Source organism: Marmota flaviventris, chromosome X (genome assembly GCF_047511675.1).
Source record: "Marmota flaviventris isolate mMarFla1 chromosome X, mMarFla1.hap1, whole genome shotgun sequence".
Taxonomy (NCBI): domain Eukaryota; kingdom Metazoa; phylum Chordata; class Mammalia; order Rodentia; family Sciuridae; genus Marmota; species Marmota flaviventris.
The window spans coordinates 117065705-117078866 of NC_092518.1; the positions used below are offsets into that span (position 1 = coordinate 117065705).

The 13162-nt window shown below is 43.4% G+C and overlaps 1 pseudogene; it reads right to left on the bottom strand.

The window, feature by feature from the left end:
• Window positions 1-365: 365 nt before the first annotated feature.
• On the bottom strand, window positions 366-10426 carry LOC139703160 (casein kinase II subunit alpha'-like; annotated as a pseudogene).
• Between the last annotated feature and the right edge of the window lie 2736 nt (window positions 10427-13162).

Below are 13162 nucleotides of genomic sequence, written 5' to 3' on the forward strand. Positions count from 1 at the left end.
GAGGAAAGGAAACCAGACCACAATGGAATAGATAGGAAGTCAGATATTCAGAGCTTGTTGACCAAACAGGTTAACTCAATAGTGGTGTCCTGTAAAGTGAAGGTAAATGTACAAAAACTCTGAGTTTCTCATCTCCCATGCATTCTGAAGGGAGAGCCCCTCAGATCCTGACCTGTGGGCATCCTTACCCTACCATCGAGGCTCCCTGTAGTCTCATACTGGGGAGTGTCTTTCTTTTTGACTGACTTTAAAGTCTTGACTCTTTGCTTTTAGAAGGAATGATTAGACTCTCTTTTTATCACACTGTAGTTTCCTTCAAGGTTTGTGTTTGGTGGCTGGTTTTATTGGCAAGCCTCAAGGCCGTGTTACCTGTCAGTCTCCAGTCCTCCTCGGGCTGCCATGACACCACTGGAAAGCACAGCATTCTCTGCCCAAGGCTGGGACTGATCCTTCATCGTTGGGTAGAAGTACGGGAGCTTCATGGCTTCTTTGGCAGTCAGTGTCTGTTGATGGTCATATTGTGGGAGTTTATCCTGAAGATCTCCGGCTTTAGGGCTAACAAGGTGCCTGTTCTCAGTACGCATAAAGTTTTCCCAGCGTTTCTGTGAATGATGTCCCAGGATATCTTTGAGACGTGGATCTAGGTCTATATGATACTTCTTCCAATACCCATACAGCTCATCTGTACCCAGAACCTTGGCGATGCAAACAAGCTGGTCACAGCTGTCCTGTCTGTGGAAGAAGGTTCCTTCTGAAATACCACGCTTGCCAACATACAGCTCAAACTCCACGTGTCCCCGCTGTAATCATGTATCTGACAGTCCACAAGAAGCTCTGGTCCCTTGAAGTACCTTGACGCTACAGGAACATTGTACTCCTGATCAAGGTGATGGAACTTTGCCAGGCCCCAGTCCACCGGTGGCAGCTGTTTTTAGTTGGTGATTTGTCATTGTGAGGTGATTTGAAACATCGTGTGCATGATTTCCTTGCTGTGGCTGTAATCCAGATCTTTAAGTAGTTTGTACACACAAAAAATGGGGTATCCAAGGCTGTCCAGATCTGGTAGGGTTGCTTAAAATCCATATTATTGATTATTTCAAAGAATAAAGCTGGTGTCTTTGACCCAGGCTCCTTTTTATTTATTTATTTATTTTAATTCGGTGTATATGACAGCAAAATGCATTTTGATTCATTGTACACAATTGTAGCACATGGTTAGACATGATGCAGCATCACACCCTATGTGTAGTCTTACATGTACCTAGAGTAATGATGTCCATCTCATTCCACCTTCTTTCCTGCCCCCCTGCACCCACCCTCCTCTCCCTCCCCTTTGCCCAATCAAAGTTCCTCCATTTTTCCCATGCTGTCCCCCTCCCCATTTTGGATCAGCATACACTTATCAGAGAGCACATTTGGCCTTTGGTTTTGGCGGATTGGCTTTCTTCACTTAGCATGACATTCTCCAACTCCATCCATTTACCTGCAAATGCCATGATTTTATTCTCTTTTAATTCTGAGCAACATTCTGTTGTTTATATATACCACAGTTTCTTTATCCATTTATCTATTGAAGGGCATCTAGGTTGCTTTCATAGTTTAGCTATTGTGAATTGACCTGCTATGAACATTGATGTGACTGCATTACTACAGTATGCTGATTTTGAGTCCTTTTGGTATAGCTGGGTCAAATGGTGGTTCCATTCCAAGTTTTGTAAGGGATCTTCATACTGCTTTCCAGATTTGTTGCACCAATTTGCAATTACCCCAGTAATGTAGGAGTGTGCCTTTCCCCCCACATTCTTACCAACATTTATTGTTGCCTGTATTCTTGATAACTGCCCTTCTGACAGGCATGAGATGAAATCTTAGAGTAGTTTTGATTTGCATTCCTCTAATTATTAGAGTTGAACATTTTTTTCCATATATTTGTTGATCAAATGTGTATCTTCTTCTGAGAAGCATCTGTTCAGCTCCTTAACCCATTTATTGCTTGAGTTGTTTGGTTTTTCTTTTTGGTGTTAAGTTTTTTGAGTTCAATATTTCTATCTTCTTATTCATAACTTGTACTGACTTCCTTAATTCATTCTTTTTTTTTTTTTCGGTGTATCCTGGGAACTCATTGATCATTCTTGTAATGATTCTTTTGAAAATTTATCTGGTATTTCACCCATTACAATATCTTTGAGTGACATTGCTGGTAAATTATGAATTTTAGGAGCTGTCATGTTACCTTAGTTATTCATATTTCTTGTATTCCTGTGTTGGGTTTTTATGCATCTCTGGGAGAAATTTATCTTCTACTCTCTGGTGTGTGAACAAGTAGGAATGTAGTCTTCCTCTCATCTGTCACCTTGAGTCTGCACATAAGATCCTTTTTAAAAACATTTTTCCTTTCTAGCTTCCACAGGTGAGAGAAATTATATGCCCTTATACTTTCTGTCTGGCTTATTTCATTCAACAGGATGTTATATACTTCCATCCATTTGCCAGCCAATGACATAATTTCATTCTTTATAACTGAATAAAATTCCACCATTTAAATATAATACATTTTATTTATCCATTCATCTGTTGACACACCCCTAGGCTGGTTCCACATTGGGATATTGTGAATTATGATGCTATAGACATTAGGTATGCATGTGTCACTATGGTATGCTAACTTAAATTCTTTGAGAAAAATAACAATGGGTAGCACAGATGGGTCATAACACAATTTCATTGCTAGACCTTTGAAGAAACTCCATACTAATTGTACTAATTTAAAATCCTACCAACAATGTATAAGTGTCTCCTTTCCCTATTAGCTTCACCAGCATTTATTATTACTTATATTCTTGACAGTTGCTATTCTAACTGGAGTGATGAGAAATTTCAGTGTGGTTTTGATTTGCTTTTTCCTGATTGCTAAAAGTGTTAAACATTTTTTTTTCATATACTTGTTGACCATATGAATTTCTTCTTTTGAGAAATGTCTACTTAATTCATTTGCACATTTATTGATCGGGTTGTTTGGGCTTTTTTTTAGCATAAAGTTTTTTGAGGTCTTCATATATTCTAGATATTAGTCCTCATAAGAGTAGCTGGCAAAGATTTTTTTTTTTTTTTTTTTTTTTTTGGTACTGGTGATTGAACCCAGAGGCACCTTACTACTGAGCCACATGCCCAGCCCCTTTTATTTTTTATTTTGAGTTCCCAGTTCACTAAGTTGTTGAGGGCCTCATTAACTTGCTGGGGCTGGTCTTGAACTTGCAATCCTCCTGCTTCAGCTTCCTGGGTTGCTGAGATTCCAGGTGTACTCCACTGCCCTGGTTATTTCCAAGCATTCTGTAGGCTCTCTCTTCATACTCATCTCCTTTGCTGTTCAGAAGTTGTTTTTTTTTTTCATTTGATACCATCTGTTTGATAATTATTGGTATTATTTCCTGAGCTGTAAAAGTCCTGTTGAGAAAGTATTTGTCTGTGGTTTTAATCTACAATTTTATGATGATGAGTGATGTTTAACTTTTTTCTTTTTTCATGCACTTGTTGGCTGCTGAATATCCTTCTTTGAGACATGTCTACTGATATCCTTTGGCCATGTAAAATCAAGTTACGAGTGTTCTCACTATTGGATAGTACAGGTTCCTTTATACTTTTGATATGACACCCTAGCAGATGTATGGTTTTTCTTCAGTTCTATATTTTGCCTCTCATTCTAATAATTGTCTTTTAGTACATAAGGTTTTCACTCCATGAATATGATTTATCCACTTTTGCATTTTAGTTGCTTTTGGGATCAAGCTAAAATAAAAAAGGAGAACCATGTCTAAGATCAGTTTTGTGGTGCTTTCTCCTATATTTTCTTTAGTTCTTTTATAGATATATATTATAATGTTGAAGATCACCAGTAAGAGTGGCCATTGTTCTCTTGTCTTAAAGAAAAAGATTTCAGCTTTTCCCCTGAGAATATGATGTCAGTGGTGGGCTTCTGTTATCTGGCCTTTATTGTGCTGAGTTACATTTCTTGTATACTAAGATATTTTTTAGAGTACTTACCATGAATGGTTGCTGAATTTAATCATATGCTCCATCCACATCTATTCAGAAAATAATTTTTTTACTCCATTAAAATTTCTGTGAATGTGTTATATAACATCAATTTATTAGCATATATTTAAACATCTTTGCATCATAGAGATAAACTCTACATGGTCATTTGAATGATCCTGTTAATTTTCACTTGAATATTGTATGTTAGTAATTTTTAGAATTTTATATGTGTTTTTGAAAGTTATTCTCGAGAACTTTCTTTTTTTATGATGGATTTTTCCAGGCTTTCAGGGCACTGTATAACTCATAAAATGAATTTGTAAGTATTTTCTTCTCTTTGGTTTTGGAAGACTTTGAGGAGTTTTTATAATTAGTTTGCACAATAATATTTTATGCATTTACTCAGTTAATATCCTGTGGGATTAGGAATTTGGGCTTTACTCTTTGAGGGCTTAACTAATTGATTGGGTCAGATCATTATCATATGGAAATACTGCAAAGGAAGAGGAGTATATATTTATATATACACATACTGATAGAGATGATGATACATATACCTTTATCACCAGATAGCAAAAAGTAAATTCAAACTCATACATCAAAGCACAGAAAAGAGAATAACATAGACACAACATTGATTCACTAAATCTCCCTTATGGGATATATTCAGGGATTAGCTCCACAAAAGAGAAATGCAATCCATGCACTTGGCTTCAGCCCAGAAGGATTGGTAAAACTCTCCACACCAGAAAGATATTTCATGACTAGCATAAATCATGGCTAGACACAATCTCATATTTATTTACAAGAAAGTAATCAAAGTACATTAACAGCAATGACCTCCAAACATGAACCATCATGAATAAAAAAGAACAAAATACAATGAATAACACACCTGTTATTATGAAGAAACATACTAACAGACAACAATCACACATAGTGAGTATAAATAAAGATAGGTAAAACATAACTGATTAGAAGCGCTCATTAAATTGATGATCACGGTGCCTCAAGTAACATCAGTAAGAAAAATCATACCAGTCACAAAGCTGGTCAGTGCTGGTGCTAGAAACTGAGTTCCAACTTTCTCATTCCACAGGCCACGTTTGGTCCTAACCTCACGGGGCCCTGAGGCAGTCTGCCTCTGCTGGTTTAGGCCATCAGCTGTCCCTGGGACTGACACTGAGCTTACTATGGCTGGCTGGGGTGGGAGCTAAGCAGAGAGACCGGTTAGTACTTGCAGGACAGCAGAGCCATCTGAGTCTGCCAAGATCACATACCACCCCCTTACCATCCAGCACCTGCCCAGCACCTGGAGTCCTGGTTCCCCAGCAATCACCCCACCAAAGGGTGTGTGGCTAACCGGGGAGCTGTGGCCACAGGCTCTCACAGCTGCCAGCCAGGAAGACCTTCTCCACCCACCCTGGGCTTTCACACACCTCCACGCTGGCCCTCACCCGTTCTCACTGAGCCACTCAATGGAATGGAAACAGACCTCAAATTCCTCCTCCCATTCCAAATCGTCTCACTGGGAACAGCTGCATCTCTTGAAGAGCTTTGATTTCCCAGGGTAAGGAAAACAGGCAGCAAGCCCACAGGGCCTGCACTGAGAATGACGTGGGGACCCTGGGAGAGGAAAGAGGAAGGGGCTGGTGTCCTGGACTTCCTTCCTTAAGGGGAACCTCCTTCCCTCAATCTCACCCCAGCCCCAAGCTCTTCTCAGAGTTGGGTTCAAAGAATCCCTGCCACAGAATTGTACTTATTTCTAGTCCCCTACACACACCTCCCACTGGGATGCTTTTATTCTTTTTGTGTGTACAAAACCTTCCTAATAAAGCCCAGGGCATAGAGCATTCCTAGTCTCCCCCTATTGTGGCACCCAATTTACTTTCTTCATTTTATTAAAGTTGATAAGATTTCCATGGAGGGAACCCAACCAAAGTCCATCATGAGGATTATACACCAATAACACCCCACACCTTGACCCTCTGTCATGAATTAATTCCAGTGCCCACCAGGGTCATGAGATGTCCATGATAAAGCCCTGAAGCAGCTCAGCCTTTGGCTCTGGAGGAAAGGAACATTGGAACTGAGCTCTGGGGCTCTAATTCCCAACTCTCTCTGAAGACAGGGAAACAGGCCATACACAGGACGGGGGTAGGGACCACACACGTATTTCCTACCCTCAGAGGGTCTCAACTTCACTCTATTCTCATGGTACCACCCGAAAGAGACTATCGTCAGCTCTGCTAAACTCCAATGCAGCTTAGCTGTCAGCCAGCCTCACCACGTGGAGAACAGGGACACGGGCTTCTGTGCAGCCTCCTTCACTCCTGGGTAAGATGGATGTGACCGCTCTAGCACACAGAGGCCTCTGTGAGACTCTCTGGAGAACAGGTTGTCCAAGTGCTGGGGTCTCTCAGCCAAGTGCAGGGCACTCTCCTCCAACCCTCGGGATGCTGGTTGCCAAGGACAGAATCACTCACACCCACATGGTCCTTCATTGCAGTGCATACCATCACCAGATCAGTGAGGAAGGTGCCAAGAAAGGGAATGGCTCCGTGTGCCATCGGAGTTGTTCTGAAGATGAGGACACAGTCCCAGGGGCACACAGAGGGCCTGAAATTCCATTAACCTGATTCCTGGACCCTCTACTCAGGCATCCCAACTGGAGCCATTGGGTGCCTCCCTCCCATTCTCTCTCTCTTTTCCCCTGGGCTGGCTTCAAGGGAGACCAAACACTGCTCTATGCCTCTATGGTGACATTTCCACAAGTCAAAAATGTGTGTTCTGTCCCCACCTCTAGCCCCAAACCCACCCTGAATGCAGCCTCTTCTGGGATCTTGCTCTGGGCCCTCTGCTGCAGGTATCTCAAACAACATGGTAAACAAGTGCTTTACTAGGACATCCCTGGCTCTCTGGACTTGAGATCTCCAGCTGGAAAGGAGGATCCTGGTCTCCTGACTCTCTGGAAAGCCCCTCCCTACCACAGGCAATCACCTTCTGCTATCGCCACTAACTCCTCCGGGCTCTCACCTTGAGCACGTGCAGCTTCCTCATGTGGGAAGTGTGATATGACGTACACCCACCTCACAGGTCTCCAGAGGAGGCAGTTGACACAGTTATCACTACTTTGGTCATCATCCCTCTGAGGAAGGACTGACTGAGCAAGGCACCCACACTTATCTTTCCTCCCATGAACCTCATAGCCACACTGTTGATGCCTGCCTGAAGGATTCATCTTTCTTGTTTTGAGATGAGGAATCAGGGACAAAGAATGTCAATCAATATCCCAGTGACACAAGAGAAGCCAGGTCCTCCTGCAAACTAGCCAGCCAGAGACAGTTTCAGCCGCCTTCACCTCACATTCCAGCACCACCAGTGACCAGTGTCCCTTCCTCTGAGCTCTTGATGTGTATCCAGGTACCAGCCACACCCAGCCATAGTGGAGGAGGGGCAGAGTGTCTCTGGCAGCAGGTTTGAGAACCTCCTTGCTTCTCATTCCCATGAGTATTTAGAGGCAATGCCTCAGAGGTCACTTTTGCCAATTGATCCATAAGAGAATTTCTTGGAGGTAATTCTCTGCTCCTTGATTCAAAAAAGGTCTCCCAAGGTGCCAACTCCGACTGACAGAGTAAAGACTTCTGTGCGTATTATGTGGCAATACTCTCTTTTTGTTTTATGTAGGAATTTAGGAGCTCTGATCAGGAATCAACTGATCAGGAACCCATGAGTCACTTAGAACCTTCTGAAAAATCTATCTGGAAGTTCTTGGACTTGCCAGGTGGGCACTAGAGTAATGATCCTAAGACCAGTTAGTAGTGTGAGCAATGGGTAGAGCAGGAGTCACAGCAAACACAAAAATCATTTGCAAGTGTAACCATTAGGATCCGAGCTGAGCTGACCCGGACCCACTGTCATAGGGATTTCTCTGATGTCCCCACTCTATGATAGGTAAGAGATCTTCTGTTGTCAGTGGTATAGTAAAGTCTGAAGAGGGACAGCGGGTGTCTGCCTAAAGAATTTTGTCTCTAGTTTTTTAAAACCGGAGGCCTTACTTGCCACATACACAGCAGCTCGTTGGAAAACATGTCAGCCAGATGGACCAGCAGTGAAGCCAGAGAACTGCTAATTCAGCCAGCTCATCACCACTTCCTGAACACTGACATCACTGTACCCATTCTCAGGGACTCCTGCTCTTACAACCCAACCTGAATTTTCCAAACACTTTCAATCAATACCACAGCCTCTTGGTTTCCTTGATGCACATTATATCTTTGCATATGTGACTGCTGGAATTTCTGGGAGCATATTCTGATAGGAGGGTGGAAAGGAGAAGTTTAAGAAAAAGGAAAACGTGAGTCCAAATTCCTTTTGAGAACCCAAAGGACCCAAATTAACAGCCTAGATGAGAGATTCTCATTGGTTTCCTCTGAATCCTAAAAGATCTGAAGAATTTGCCAAGGGAGATACCATTTATATCACTCCCCATTTCAACTCCACAGCTGTTTTGACAGTTTAGATTTCAATTGGACAGAGTTCTATTGCTCTGCATCTTTGAAAGCCAATTTTGACATATGACTTGTGCCTGACAGTTGAAATAAACTTACTGCTCAGAAATCCTTGTTAAGGCCTCTAGTTAAGGCTATTCCTATCCTCTGTCTCCCTGACTTCCCAGACACCCCCAAGACTCATGAAAGGGGCAGTAGTAGGGACCTCATCCACTTCCCATTGAAAAAGAAAAACATCTCAGCCTGGATACTTCTCTCCACATTTTCTTCAGAATACCTATTGAACTGTGCTGCAAAGCAGAGAGAATGGCTTGTGGTTAAGAGAAGTCCCCGAGTTTTAAGTGCTCCTAGAGAAAGAAGAAATAAACTGTCTGGGTAAGGCAGGGTGAGCTGGAGCTCTGCCTGTTCAAGATTTATCTGCCTCAGCTGATATATCCCTTCCTGGATGAGACAGATGAGAGCAGTTGACCAGGAAGCCATACAAGGGCACAACTTGGACACAATGAACAATGCAGGAAGGAAGATTTCATTTGAATCCCAAAGAGCCCAAATCAAATGAGAGAATGTGACACACAACATATCTTTTGAGTCTATGTGTGGCCCCATGAAAAGGGACTATATTTTATGCAGGTCTGTTTTTAGACACAGTTTAGATTCCTAAAAGCTGACTTAGGAAAAGATGCAGCCCACAGACCCACAGAGAAAATTTCCTGAGCCCTTTGTTGCTTACCCTGGCCACCTTGATTCAGTGCTCCACCACCAGGTCCTATCCCAGGTTTCATGCTGAGACCCCAAAGGCAGGTAGTGACGACACAGGAGGCCACACTGTTGAACCAAATAATGGCGGCACAGATAGATAGTCAGTGCCAGCTGCTCTTTGTCCTTCCTGTGTCACTGAGACTGCATGGAGACCTTGCAGTCACTGGGCAACACCTTCTTGAAGAGTTTTTAGGGAGGGAGAGAGCGCCACATGGCCACAAATCCACCCTATCTAGAGCCTGCAGGTGCACACACTCCCAGAGAATGAGATAAGCAAGTCTTAGATGTGGAAGGAGACTTCTACAGATAGATGGGATTTCTTCTCTACACACTGATAGTGTGCAATTCACGATGACTTAGCACTCTTGTGAAAAAAAGGAGAAGTGCATTTTCTTCTCGGCTATCCTCACTTATTTCCAGATCCAGAATCCTCAGTCTTGATAATTCTGATGAGATGGTATTTTCTGCCCAACCTCACCAGGCATCTGGTCCTTCAGATGTACATTCCCTGGGATGTCATAAATAGTGGTGCTACTTGGGTGTCTGCTGTAGAATTCTAAGAGATAAGAATGGCCAGGTCATCGGGGGTGGCTAGGTGACACATGGCTCCATCTGCGCCTGGGTGAATACCCTTCACTATCATATGGGCCAGTTCCACCCTGTTTCCTAACTATTCCATCTCAGATGAAGCTGGTACTCTTAGGGTCCCAGCTCTACTATGAACAGGGAAAGCCTGGGGTAAAGAAACTAGTCCAGGTTGCACAGGAGGAGTTGGGGTTGTTCCATACCATTGTAATACTTTCAGGAAATGGTGGGTCTAAGATCATTGCTGCCAAGGGGATGGCCTGCTCCTGCCTTCTCTGCAGAGCTCCTCCATTTACCACGTTCATCAGAGTTATTGGCTCTGACAGCAGCTTTGGAGAAAATGCCATGTTACTCATCTTCTTCATGCACTGGATCTTTTCATTCACAGAACAAAGGCAGAGAGCTCTAGAGCTATTATAGGGGTTCCCTATAATAGGGTCATGAGACGTGGCTCTTTCTCCGCTGCTGGCATAGATTCCAGATCTGACGCGGGAGCTCTTTCTACCTGGGGTGGTACACCGAGTGCTGAAGGGCATCTGGCTGCAGAGCAGAACCTAGCTTTGCCAGTGGTTCTGGAACTGGCTTTAGACCAACACTATAAAAGGCCCGTTGCTCATGGAGCAGGACCCGAAACAGCAGACATGTTGTTCACCAATGTCACTTACTTTCCAAAGACCATTTAATCCCAGAAAACATATTCCTGCATGATGAGAATTCCATCAACAAACAAAACATACAGACAGAGTAGGGTGTACACACCATCTGTTTCTATCTCAGCTGACTTTGTATGGTACTTTTGATCCAGAAGAATGTGGAACGGAAGCTCCGGTGCTGCTCCAGTCGGGGTGACCTGACACAGGCCAACTTAAGTTTTTAACAAAGCAATGTATGGTGGAAAACAGTGATTTGCAGTGCACCACTGTGGCAAGGTGCCAAAATGAAAGACAGACTCCTGGGGAGACATGAGTGAACAGCAGAGACACAGGCCTGGCCTTTCTTTCCAAACTCTCTTTGCAAGAATCCATTGCGTGAATCCAAGGCCCAGGTCCTCACACTCCATGGCTATAGGCCAAGCCTTCTGTGTTTGTCTGGCCATGGCAGACCTGGTCAGTAAGGTTGATTCAGACAGTCATGGGCCTCAGCTTCCTATTGACTCTCCAACGAAGAGGGCATACAATTGTATGCACCTGAGCACTATGTGCTAGTCTCCAGAGAGATCTGAGAACAAGTCGTTCATCATTACTCCAGTTTGGGGTCCCCTGGTGCTGTGGTTGGGATGAATGGTGTGGATGAAGGAGGACAGGTAGAGCTGGGGACTTATTTTGCTGAAGGTCAGAATTTCATGTGCCAGCTCTGAGCCCCATGCTCCCCTCTCCTTTGCAAGAAATCTGAGACCCAATGCACAGGACTATTTGAATTTTTCATCTTTTACGGATAGCCTCCAAGAGTTCAGCTCCTTCTTAGGCATCGTAATATATAGGATATTCTGGTTTCTCTCAATTCCTCTCAGCCATAGTCCACATCTTTGTCACTTTGGACACTTACTCTGAACCTAAGATCCACACACTTTTTAGCTGGTCCTGTGATCTGTCAACCTGGTCCTGAGATGGGAGGAGGCCTTTACATTTCTGGGAAGTCAGGAAGGCTTCAGAGCTAACATTGTGTGGGTCTGACCTGCTTATGTATGAGATCTGTGACTATCTGACCCAAGAACAGAATTAAATCCCAGGTACTGTTTTCTATTTTTTTTCAGTGAATTGTGCTAAATATTCAGAAAATTAATGTAAATTAGTAATGTCTCTCTCTGTCTCTGTCTCTGTCTCTGTCTCTGTCTCTCTCTCTCTCTCTCTCTCTCTCTGTGTGTGTGTGTGTGTGTGTGTATGTGCATGTTGAATAAATGATCCACATATAATACCTTTCCATACATTTAGTCGACTGTTTTGTTTTCCTGCCATAACTCAGAGACTCTTATACAGGCTATATTAAGGAATATATAAGTATTCTATCACACTTAGTGGAATTCCCCAAACTCCCTAACAGCAGGGCAATTGTGTGTGCTTTCTAAATATTTTCCCAAACATAGATGGACATAAGCTAGAAGCATGAAGCAGAGAACTTCTTCAGTGGGGGCAAAGAGATAAATAATACATACATAATGAATATAGCATAAGCAGTAGCCCCTTGTGCAGAGCCAGGTGCTAGGTACACAATTCCTGGTTCTTATACCCTTTCAATACTAAAAAATCCCCATGAGCTTTGTTCTTTAGCATCACACTTTTCAGAGGTGGTAAGGATGCTCAGAAATGTGCAATAGCATTTACAAGTTGTAGTATGTGGCAGAGGCACCTTATGTGCCTTGGAGGTGACAGACACTCACCCAGTGAAGGGTTGGGCTGATGTTGTGGGATGATGTTGAAATCCCAGGAAAGTGGTGAATCAGGAGCTGATTCAACCCTTGAAGGATGGTTCCCAGGACTCCACCAACTTTTCCCTTGTGCCTGCAGGAGGGTCCACCTCATGTAGATCTCTGCTTACTTCAGAGTTGACTCACTGTAACACTAGCGAGGACAAGCGGGGACATATAGTCAGTGGCACCACCATGAACCATCCAGGTTGCAACCAACCAGGTTGCAACTGGAAGACTGCAAGGAAGACTGAGCCCTTCCTATTTGTGCATGTGGAGGATGTGAGTGTCCATGAGAAAAGTGTTCCAAGGTTCTGAAATTACATTTGATGAAGGGGATAGAAAAGGAGCAAACAGTGCATTCAAGATAGCTTTCAGGGTGTTTTTTTCAGCTCCAGAGCCTTAGCATCTATGTATGTTAACAGTCTGTAAGACAGTATTGTCCCACTATGTCCTCAAAGTCCTTCCCATCATAGAAATGGGAAAACCTGGGCTTCAGGAGGACAAGTGGCTGCTTAGCACACATGTCAGACCTGAGGACCACCCACAGCTAGACCTGATGACATTCCTACTCAGCTACCTGAGACTTGGTCTGCTCCTGAACCTTGGTCAGAAAGATCTGGGGTGAAACCTTTCCTCCCCGATCTGACATCATTGTACAGGACAAGACACCCTTGGAGGACCCTTTGGACTTAAGCAGCAGAAGTGTTTCTTGTTAAGTGTTTCATGTTAAGGAGAGCTTTGGGAAACAGGGACAGCAACCCCAGGTCCCTCCTCCCTAGGGGAAGATGTCAGGAATAAGCATTCTAGCAAACACCTTGACAAATACAGCTTTTGCAATGGCGAGAATGTAGTTAAGTGGTAGAGC